This window comes from Emydura macquarii, unplaced genomic scaffold (assembly GCF_026122565.2).
Source record: "Emydura macquarii macquarii isolate MOO-44397 ecotype Brisbane River unplaced genomic scaffold, CSIRO-AGI_Emac_v2 contig_212, whole genome shotgun sequence".
Lineage (NCBI taxonomy): Eukaryota > Metazoa > Chordata > Testudines > Chelidae > Emydura > Emydura macquarii.
The window spans coordinates 8,356,382-8,368,718 of NW_027130349.1; the positions used below are offsets into that span (position 1 = coordinate 8,356,382).

Genomic DNA, 12,337 nt, shown 5'->3' on the forward strand with positions numbered 1-12,337 from the left:
CTGGAAAGAGTGAGAAAGACTCTGACTTACATTTCAGTTTTCACCTCTTAGCAGCAAACCAATAGGGGAAAAAAAGATTCTAAATATGCAAATGTTAATGTGCATGGGTGGGATGAAGGTGAGGAGGGCACTGTATGTCAACAAGCCACGGTAGGCGACAGTTAAAGAGCTGCATTACCCTACTTAATATTTCTGCTCCTTCAGATGTGAATCCCATGATTATCAATAAAGGGAAAAATATGGAAAAGACACAGACATCGAGTCCCTCCTCTGCCAGTTTATTATTTTCTTCACTATATTTTCTACTCATTTGTGTCAGTCCAGTTTTTAAATGAGTCAAGCAATGGGGCTTCATCCAAAAAGTCATGGTTTTTAAACAAGATTAACAGAGACTGGCCTCCACACACTCACTCTGGCTAAACGGTTTTGTATGCAATGTTTTACTGCAGCCATGTTGTCTATCTATCTAGGTATTTTTACTGTACTTATCACAGTGCTGTTGGAACACTATGTTAGACCCAAGTTTAGGCAGAATTTTTAAAAACAGTTCTTTGGCCAATGAAGATAGGAGCTGCAGCCACTGCCTCTGAGGCCTGGTCTGCACTTAAAATTTAGGTCAACACAGCTACGGTACTCAGGGGTGTGCCAACCTAACCCCCAGGGTAGAGGCAGCTAGGTCAATAGAAGAATGCCTCCGTTGACCTAGCTACCACTGCTCAGGTAGGTAGTGTTCCTACAGTGATGGAAAAACTCCTTCCATCGCTGTAAGAGGCATTCATGCTATGGGGTTATGTCATCATAGCTACAGCATCTAGCAATGCCACTATTGTCCATGTAGCATGGCCATGGCCTAAGAATGTCAAAGAGCATCCTAAATTAAAGTCTGTTACCAAGAATTATATGTCAACCTATGTCTATGTGTCTGAATACAATAGATGTCTCACTCTTTGCCATGGGACCTCCGGTCTCTTTGAAATACTTATTAAACATGATAAATAACGGTAGAAACCCTTTAAAAAAATCAACATATTGCCATCTGTTATCACAGATTTCTCCTGTGCTAATGATGGCCCCAATTCTGCAAAGATTTATGCACAGCTTTCATTTTACAATAGTAGTTCCATCAGTCTTTGCAATGTTGGGACCTAGAAGGGAAACCCCCATGGTTCATTGGGATTGTGGTGCTCTGCTTTTCTGAAGATCAGGTCACTTTTAATCAGGTGCCTGCATATGAATTTAGAAGCCTATCTTTAGGTTCCTAGGTTTGAGAATTTTGGCCTGTGCATACAAAATTACACATGTGCAATGCACTTTACTGAGAGAAAATAAATACATAAATAAATAAAAATCTATCCTTTACGGCTATTTGGCTGCTCTGTATTAATGAAATCCTGGAATGCTTTAAAATGAGAAAAAAACTTATTGAGAACCAAAACCCAATCAAGCAATACTTTATTTTAAAGAAAATAAATGTAGGCACTAATCTGTGCACAGTTCAAAAGCAAACATGTTCGCATACTTTCTTATTAACAACAATCATAAGGCAAGAAATGACTTATCAGCTTCTCTTAACTGGCAAACATCTGTGCCACCCACATAAAAGGTAACTGTGCTACAGCTGTTCTGCTGCCTGTTTGCACTATATGGTGGTTGAGCCAGAAGCAATTATGGCATTAATTTGGCTAGGTCCACACACCACGTATCTTTTTGATGGCTGTATGAATGATTTTATTTGCTGTGGAATAAAAGGCAACATCAGAACATGAAATCACATATGGAATTTTTAAAATTTGTATTACGATTCCAGTGTTTCTGGTAATATGTCTGCAAACATGAAATTCTCTGTCAGTGGATTTGAGCACGTTAAAAATGGTGGCAAAAGAAAAGCTCACGGAAGTAGTAAGTGTTTTGAAAGTGTAATAAAACAAACTGTGATAAACTTGTGATGTATCAATCATAAACTACAGATCTTTTGTGTGTGCGTGCGCGGGGGGAAGGGAGGAAGCACCAAGGGGGAGGAATGGATAAAAACAAGCTCCTACAATTTTAAAACCAGTGCATTTAGTAGTTTGCAATGTGGACTTAGGTTTGATTTAAACAGCTCATGAAGGGACAAGTCTGTGGTATTAAAGAAAAGGTAACAATTTTTTAACAGGATTGTGAATTTTGTACAACTCTTGACTAGTTCTGGAGTAGCCAAAAAGCAGTATGGCATTTATGATGCAAAAACTACTGATGTTCAAGAGAGTTAGTCGCTGTTGATGCAACGGATGCAGATGGACTTAAAAAGCATTATGGAGAATATGGTTTGTGTGCTGATGAAACATATATGTACCAGAAGTGACCGAACTGATTAATGGCCTGGAGAATGTCCTTTGAGTGTTGGTGGCAGTACTTTGGATGATCCTCCCTTGAGGCACAGCAATCTGCACTTCCCTGTATCAATGGGAGTGAATTTGGCCCATTAAATAATTAATCCTCATAAAATCCCAGCAAGGTAATGTAATTATCCCTATTTAACAGACGGGGAAACCATGAAAAACCTTGAGAAGAGGTCTCAAATGGGATAAGAGCCTCCAAAACAGAAAGGAAGCAGTAATTACACTACCTGCCTCATCACTGGTCACCTCATCCTAAAAAAGAACCCAATAAACAATATCTACTATATGTTGGTATCTACCAGGAGTCTGGACACTTCCTAATAGAATCGTAGCAATGTAGGACTGGAAGGGATCTCATGAGGTCATCTATTCCAGTCCCCTGCACTTATGGCAGGACCAAACATGATCTAGACCATCCCTGACAGGTGTTTGTCTAACCTGCTCTTAAAAATCTCCAGTGACAGAGACTCCACAACCTCTCTAGGGCAATTTGTTCCAGTGCTTAGGTACCCTGACGGTACAAAAGCTTTTCCTAATGTCCAATCTAAACCGCCCTTGATGCAATTAAGCTCACTGCTTCTTGTCCTACTCTCAGAGGTTAAGGAGAGCAATTTTTCTTCCTCAACCTTTTATATTCTTGAAAACTGTTATCATGTCCCCCCTCAGTCTTCTCTTCACCAGACTAAACAAACCCAATTATTTTTCAATTTTTCCTCATAGGTCATGTTTTCTAGACCTTGAATTACTTTTGTTGCTCTTCTGTGGACTTTCCCCAATTTATCCACATCTTTCCTGAAATGCGCTGCCCAGAACTGAACACAATACTCCAGTTGAGGCCTAAACAGCGCGGAGTAGAGTGGAAGAATTACTTCTCGTGTCTATTTACAACATTCCTGCTAATACATCACAGATTGAAATTTGCTTTTTTTGCAAGTGTTATACTGTTGACTAATATTTTGTTTGTGATCCACTATGAGCCCCATGTATATGTGCAACTGATTGTTCCTTCATAAGTGGAGTACTTTGCATTTGTCTTTATTGAATTTCATCCTATTTGCTTCAGGCCATTTCTCCAGTTTGTCCAGATCATTTTTAATTTTAATCCTAACCTCCAGAGCACTTGCAACATCTCACAGTTTGGTATCATTCACAAACTTTATTAGTGTACTCTTTATGCCATTATCTAAATCACTGATGAAGATAGAGAATAGGTCCAGACCCAGAACTGATCCCTGCAGGTCCCACTCAATATGCCCTTCCAGTCTGACTGTGAACCACAGATAACTACTCTCTGGGAATGGTTTTCCAACCAGTTATTTACCCACCTTATAGTAGCTCCATCTAGGTTGTATTTCCCTAATTTGGTTATGAGGTCAGGCGAGACAGTATCAAAAGCTTTACTAAAATCAAAATATACCACATCTTCCGCTTCCCCCCATCCACAAGGCTGGTTACCCAGTGAAAGAAAGCTAACAGGTTGGTTTGACACAATTTGTTCTTGACAAGTCTATGCTGACTGTTATTTATCACCTTATTATCTTCTAGGTGTTTGCAAATTGATTGCTTAATTATTTGCTCCATTATCTTTACATTTACTAAAATTAAGCTGAATGGTCTATAATTCCCTGGATTGTCCTTATTTCCCTTTTTATAGATTGGCACTATATTTGCCCTTTTCCAGTCCTCTAGAATCTCTCCTGTCTTCCTAACAGTAGGCAAGCATTAGGTATTTTATTCCACTGCTAAATGCATCCAGTGAGGAAAACAGTTAATGCTATAAAGTTCCAGAGGGGTAGCCGTGTTAGTCTGTATACAGCAAAAACAACGAGAGTCCTGTAGCACTTTAAAGACTAACAAATTTAATTTCTGCAGGCATAAGCTTTTGTGGGCTGCAACGCACTTCATCAGATGCACGAAATAGAAATCAGAAAGGGGATATAGATATACATCCAAGGGTAAGGAACAACGCCTATAGGATCTCCATAAAACATTCTTAAAACTACAACACCCACCTGGAGAGGTGAAGAAACAAATTGACAGAGCCAGACGGGTATCCAGAAGTCACCTACTACAGGACAGACCCAACAAAGAAAACAACAGAACACCACTGGCCATCACCTACAGCCCCCCAGCTAAAATCTCTGCAAACCATCATTAAGGATCTACAACCTATCCTAGCAGATGATCCCTCACTCGCTCAAGCCGTGGGAGGCAGACCTATCCTTGCTTACAGACAGCCCCCCAACCTGAAGCAAATACTCACTAGCAACCGTACACCATACAATAAGAACACTAACCCAGGAACCTATCCCTGCAACAAACCCCGTTGCCAGCTCTGCCCGCACATTGACTCTAGTGATACCATCACAGGCCCTAACCACATCAGCCACACCATAAGGAGCTCATTCACCTGCACATCTACTAATGTCATATATGCCATCATGTGCCAGCAATGCCCCTCTGCCATGTACATTGGCCAAACCGGACCGTCACTACTCAAAAGAATAAATGGACACAAATCAGACATAAAAATGATAACATCCATAAGCCAGTAGGAGAGCACTTCAATCTCCGAAGACACTCCTAGCTGACTTGAAAGTTGCCATACTTTTACAAAAAAACTTCAAAAACAGACTTCAGCGAGAAACTGCAGAGCTGGAACTCATATGCAAACTTGACACAATCAAACTGGGTCTGAATATGGACTTGGAATGGTTCTCTTATTCCAAGAAGGAATTGTCACTGTTCACACATTCTCACCTTCTAATTAATGGTTGTGAATAGGCCTCATCTACTCTAACTGAATGGACTTTGCTAACACCTACCCTCCCAATTGTTGTTCCTTACTCTTGGAGGTATATATATACCCCCTATCTGATTTTTATTTCTTGCATCTGACGAAGTAGGTTGCAGCCCATGAAAGCTTATGCCTGCAGAAATTAAATTTGTTAGTCTTTAAAGTGCTACAGAACTCTCGTTGTTCATGCTATGAGGAAACATGCCTGCATCTAGTTAAATCAGGGGTTCTCAAACCTTTTTCCTAGGACCCCCTTTGAAAATATTTCAGGCTGTTATGACCCCCCAAAAAAGTGATGATCCCTAACCGATGCCACCCTTACCAGCATGGGTGGGGGCTGAGAGCTTGCAACACCTCCCCACCCCCAATAACCTCGCAACCACCAACCCCTGAGTTAAATATAACATTATTCTCCAGGGGAGCAAAGAATCGACAAGTCATATGCTGAAAATGTAAAAAGAAACAGAAGAAGAAAAAGACAAAGTTGTTTTAACAGGTCAACACATATCCTTAGTTTGCTGGAGCCTCATGGCACATACTGAACAAATCCAGACAGAATGCAAGTCATAAAAAAGCCCCAGGCACTTCATTACTGGAAATGATGTAAGCTGCTGACACTCCTTTGCTGAAACTACAACAAAGCAATGCTAAAGCTGCAATCTGTAGCAGCTGCTTTCTAAATGTCAGAGCAGACTGAGTCCTGCAACATAACAAGCAAATGGACTTTGTGCCTCATCTTTCTTCCCAATCACTTTCAAGAACCTGGCAACTTGTGATATGGCAACCGGTAGGGTCTAAAAAAGGCATTTGGCTTTTACGTTTGCTATCACATTTGAATATTAAAAAGGGTTTACAAATACTAAAACAACTTGGCAGTCTCTGCCCAGGCCAGAGTGGTCTGACAGTGCAGTAGGGAAAGCATCATGTTGACCTCTTTACCATGCCAGGAGCTGTGTCAGGGTGCCAAAAACAAACCCACCTGGCTCTTCTCTGCGAAAAAAGATCACTAGGAAAGTGGCTTTGAGGGAGAAGGTTACAGACTGGTGGATGAGTGAGAAAGACAGGAAATCCTTCACCAAAACCCAGAATGTTACTAAGGTCTTCTGGATACAAAGCAGTTTACAGGGCACAGAGTCTGCAAAAGGCTCTATTTTTTCTTCAGAGGCATACACAGGACCTGATCCAAAACCCAGTGAAGTCAATGCAAAGATTACTACTGACTTCAGTGAGTTTTGGATCAGGCCCATTGTTCCATTTGTATTAATGAATAAACTCCTAATCATTAGTTTTGCTCTTTTCCTATTTTTGTGACATGATTACCTATGATATTTTGATTCCAAATACCTGACGGGACTGCATTTTCTCCATCGGGAAAAAAAAAAGTGAGGGTGTTTTTTCTACTAGCTAATGCTTCTGAAGCGCTAAGTCACAGGACAGGAATTTGTAACAAGGAGTGTCAACCACACAGTTCAGAAGGAAGTCCAATGGTTTAAAATAAAATTCCAGGCTTGCTTAATATCAAGACTTGAATTCAATTTTTTCATTGTAAGAGCACTTCTGTTGTTTAAACAAGCTCACTAGGGAGATGAACACCAGGGAACAAACATGAACATGCAATCACAGGCTTGTTGTATAAACCAGTGATGGGTGCGCCACAAAACTCTCAGACAGATAGATCGAACTATACAACAGGATCAATTTAATACAGTATTTTGGATAGCAAATGAGAAAATATGTAAGCAATATATTTCACTGTCTAATTTGACAATCTGACATAAGCATGGTTAACAAAAGGAAGAATAAGTGAATGCAAATTTAAAGTTAGATAAATAATAGTCACTGTCTCATGTGAAAAAAAGCAATTAAGTCCATAATTTGAAGGGTATGGTAAAAGAATTAGCCAGTACTTATGTATGTGTATATATATCTCTATCTATCTATCTATCTATCTAGTATTAAGCTATAAAATAAACATGGTTACTTGGCCACATACCCTATAGATGGTGGCCACTCTTCTAATTTAACTATTGTTAAATCTAAGGTTACCATCTTTCAGGTTCCCCAAAAGAGGACACTGCTGGAGGGAGGGAGGAAAAGAGTATTTGAGAGGTGCTCGAGGGGTGTGTGAGTGTACTGGGAAGGGTATCTGGGAGTGTTGGAGTGGGGTACTTGCAGTCTCACACTTGAGGTGGGGGGCAGTGTTGCACCCTATCATGGTGGTAGGGTAGTTGGTGCAGGCCCGGGATGCAGCACCAGCCATCAGTCAGTGCCTCCCTAACTCTCCCCTTCCCCAGGGCTGGAGCCAGAGCCTGGGTGGGTGGGATCTGGCAGGTGTGGCTGCAGTAGAGGGACCAATCGGGACACGGAACCACAACATCTGCTCTGCAAAAATCACGGACATTCCCTCTTATTTGAAAAATTTACCCAGACAGAGGGTGGAGGATCAAAAAAGAAGAAATGTCCAGGAAAACCCAGATGTATGGTAACCCTATAAATATCTATATTACAGTAATGCCCATAGAGCCCAATCAGGTGCTGTACAGCACGTAGGTAGATACGCACCCATTGGTAAAGATCTTATAATAAACTAAGAAACAGGCCTGAGACTTGTAATTCAAATTCTAAACTCCCCAAACTTCAGGGTGTTCAGGGTTAGGATTTTGGTTTGGCCTGTTACAGAGCTAGGGCCCACATGTGAAATTTGGATAAGATGTCAACCTTCTTCTCTCCTACCCACACACAACCCTGTTCCATCCAAGTGTGGTGGAGTGCTCAGAACTGGAATTTTGGTTTGTTTTATTATTTTATATACTTTAGTTAGTGCACATTCAGTTTTTATACTTTCTTAATTAAAAAGCCCTTATTACTGGATGACAGATGGCTACTTAGGAAGCAGAGCTTTATCATTAAAACCAAAACTGAAATAAAGCATTTCATAAGAAATTCTAAACTGCCTGTGAGCATATCAGTGTGAGTTATAGACATCATCCCAAATGAGAGCCACTAAATTCTTTATATACCATGCCCTCATGAATTCTGGATATGTCACATTTTTTCCATATCCATGCACTTGTAAAGCCAAATGCCTTCGTTATTGTCACCTAACCCTTCACAGGATTTGGAAACAGACAACTGAAAATTAACAGACTGTAGAAAGCTATACAGATTATCTAACATAGCGGTAGTATACGTAATATTATACATGTAATGTATACATAGTATACATAATAAAAGTATTAAGGTCCAATATCTCAGGTTCTTCAATGCTTAAAAGCGAGTGCTGCTTATCCTAATGAAAACCTGGTATCTTACAGCAGCAACTTCTGGCCCTGCTGGGAAACAAGAAATGAGACCAGAAATTTGTCACAAGTGTAGGGCTGAATATGGCTGTCCTGCAACTCAAACTATATTGAGTGGAAAATTCCACATGTGGGGACAAAAGATGAAAATATTTCTCTGGCACGCTTGTTCTTAGTTGTTTGAAAGTGCTGTAATGTTCAGAAATTTAATCACTGTCCCAGTGAAGATAAATTAGTGGGTGGAGTGCAGGTCAGGCCATAAAAGCAGTGTATGTGCAATTTATTACATGAATATTGCTACCATCTAATAAATACATATAAGAATTATATACACACATCTGTCTCACAGGAATCTTTCACTTGTTATTGAAACAGTGCATAGCAGACATTACACAACAGTTGTAGAGGAAGTAAAGAAATCCATACGCAACTGAAACTGCAGGGGGAGTGTTATGTAGACTGAATGTAATTATCTAAATTACAATTTGGATAGGACAGAATATAACACCTTACTCATGAAAAAAGTGCAAAGTAATCTTCAATGGTTTCAAGTAGTTGAGACTTTGATTTTCTCTTATCTGAAGGACAGAGATAAAATAGACCTATATACTGTGGATGGCCAAATCTAGACTTCATCTCAGTGAATGAAAATGAACTAATTTGCCTGAATATACTGTCTAGTGAAGTAATGAGGGAGATGAGTGGCATTTGCCTCTGCTTTGACCTGTAATTGTCTAAGTAAGATCAAACTATTTAGAGAGAGAAACAGTTTCTACTTTACACAAGGACTCTATGGATAATGAAATTAGCCAGTAACCTACATACATCAATGGACAACTGAACGGGAATTCACACAGGCTGATTCACTCAGGAGGGAGTCAGATGTAAAATTTCATTTTGGACTTATTTATCGGTTGGATACTGGCAAACCATCTGGAAAAAGAAGTTCAAAACAGCAGTAACATAGAGCCATTATAAAACAACCACGTGGCACTGTTCCAGACAAATTCTCTCAAAAGGAAACTGTGGCAGGTTATACACAATATAAAACATAAACCTCTATGCTCACTGAAATTGGGTGTGTTAGGAAGGGAATAAAAGGCAGAAAACTATTACTTCTTTTAGTCGACACAAGGTATGAAATCATTACATAAGGTTGAACAGGGGGTTGTAAGTGTGGACTCCACCATTACTGTCTTAATTAGTCAGACTGTAAATTATTTACTCTCTCTTTTTCATCTTTACAATGCTAAATTGAGCTAATCAGGGAAACACTGTTTGAGCTATAGTTTAGTCCAGTGAGCTTTCCTGATTCTTTCAATACCTCCTCAAATCCTTTTGATTTATTTGAAGAAGACAAGAGCAGTATACAAAATATTAGATGAAAAAGAGTCTTTGAAAAGTACGTTATGCTACAGAACTTAAATGTCATCAGAAACATTACAGTAAGAAACTGATAAATTGCTTTGAATACCATAAATTTGTTCTATAAAAGCAGCTTTTAGGGTGAAGAGAAGAAACTGCATTAAAAATGGCAGTTTATTACACTTAAACCCTGGATGGATGACACTGCAGTTGATGAATGTAATAATGAGCAGTTTAAAGAAAGAGATCAGGTTCTTTTCCTGTACATTCTCTAGGAGCTGCATATCTCCAGCAAAACACTCTGTTGGTCACTAATATTTTATTTATGTTATGTTCAATGCACTTAGACACCAAAGAGTTCCCAGCATTTTCTATCAGGTAATATTGTCAATAAAATGAAATGGGTTAAATTTTCAAAAATTACTGTCCAAGTTGTACTCACAAAGTATGCACAAAAAGGTATTTGACTGTGAAAAACCTGCATATGCACACGCCAAGGGCCCACTTTCAAAATAACTCAGCATTGGATAAGGCTGCCAGTTTTTGTACTGCTTTTTGCCACTTTCTGGGGAAAGGCTTTCAAGTCCTCCCCCTGCTTCCTGCTTCCCCCCCTCTCCCCACACACACTTGGGACCAACATTCCCTGTAAGCTGTGCACCCACCCAGCAGTCTTGTAACTGCTATGCATGTCACATGGTGGGAACATGGCTGGCATTCGGGTCCCCTCTCTGGGCCGGGTCCTCAACTTACTGAAACCGTGGCGGCTCTTCAGGACTGGGAGCTGGAAAGTGGGATGGACCCAAGGCTTACCAGCAGGGAGGGATAAATAACGGGAGGGGAGATAACAGCTCCGGGGGGAAATCAGCCATAATTGGCCCTAGGACACTTTTTGTGGGTGGCGGTGGAGGTGGCCAGCAGCTAGTTTTTCTGTATCTTGGAGGTGGCAACCCTGCAGAAGTGCTCAGCACCCACAACTGGGGCCACATTTTCAAAAGAGCTCAGCACCCAAAATGGTTTTGAAAATCTGGTCGCTTATTTTGACACCTAAATAAGAGCTGAGCTCTTTTGAAAATCTGACCCCGGTTGTGAGCCTGCATGTTGAGTGTTACACTGTTTTGAAAATCTGGCCAGGTGTGTCACAATGGGAGATACTTGGTGCTGAGCACTTGAAAATCTGGCCCTTATTTAGATGCCTAAATGGGAGCAGAACCCTTTCAAAAATCTGACACCCTCCCCAATTATGGTTGCTGAGCACTTTTGAAAATCTAGCACACACAAGCACCTGTTTCTACACAGCAGCATCCATTCCGAGCATGCCAATGAGGATTCTGAGTACAGTTACCTTATTGTATGCGTGTATTGTGCCATTTAAATTTTTTTTACTCACTATGTGCAAGAAAAGATGATGGCATTAGCCATTTTCACCCATGCTCCCATTTACACACAATCGGAATAGAATACTTAAAATGTATAAGGGGCCACAGTCAACATACTGATAGCCAATATACATCAGAACTAAATCCAGTGAAACTGGGAAAGGTACCAAGATAGTTGGTTGTAAGTGAGTTCAGAATCAGGCCCATAGTTTACTAAACTAAAGCACTGCAGGTCACAACCTCCTTCACAGCTCAGTTAAGGAGCAATTTTTGTTTTTGCTGCTCTTCTGTTATCTCCTCTCCTCCACATGCTTTGGCAATGGAGCTTAATGCCGATGAAACAATCAGAGATACAACTTCAGCCAGTCATTTTAGGAGTTGCTAGCTCTACCAGTAGAAATGGGGCTCAATGCAGGAATTACTATCATATGGTCTGTTATTTATACAGAAGGTCAGACTAGGTTATTATAATGGTCTCTGCTGACCTTAAAATCTATAGATAATATCTTTGCATACAACCACATGAATTCATGTGTCTTTCAGATACTATCTGACTTGATTTAGCCTATTAGATACCATATGATCAAATTACTCACAGGTAGGCTGGATATTAACATACCTGCTCATCTGTGTTTAAACTACATCACTGCAAGCATGGACTGCTTTAACCACTGCACAGCAACCATCTTTTAACGGGCAACATTCAACTGAACTATTGACACACTAAAACGTGATTCTTCACTGAATGTGACTGTAACAACTGTTCCTTCTTCCTCAATAGACCAGCTCCCTTTGTGAATTCAGAGTAATTACTGCTGACTTTAGCAACAAAACATTAATTCTTACTGTTTTTTTTTTTCCGATTAGCCCTGCAGACGCAATTCAGTTATGATGGAATGAGCACGATTCTATTTGATCGTGTGCATCATGAACAGAATTGTTTTCAAGGGGACGGTCTCCCCACTGTTTGAGCACCGATTTAGCTAAACTGGTTTAGAAACAAATTAGATTAAATTGGTGCAAACCAACCCCATGAATGGATAATTTTATTCTGGATTAAGTTGTTCAAAAAATTAAACTAAATCAAAATAGGGCTGAAATCAGAGTGCCCACACAAGA

General features: G+C 40.1%; 1 protein-coding gene across 2 annotated transcripts in view; it reads right to left on the reverse strand.

Moving 5' to 3' along the window:
• The window catches only part of DLGAP1 (DLG associated protein 1), a 571,137-nt gene that overhangs the window by 42,983 nt on the left and 515,817 nt on the right, over positions 1-12,337 (reverse strand). The window lies entirely within an intron of this gene.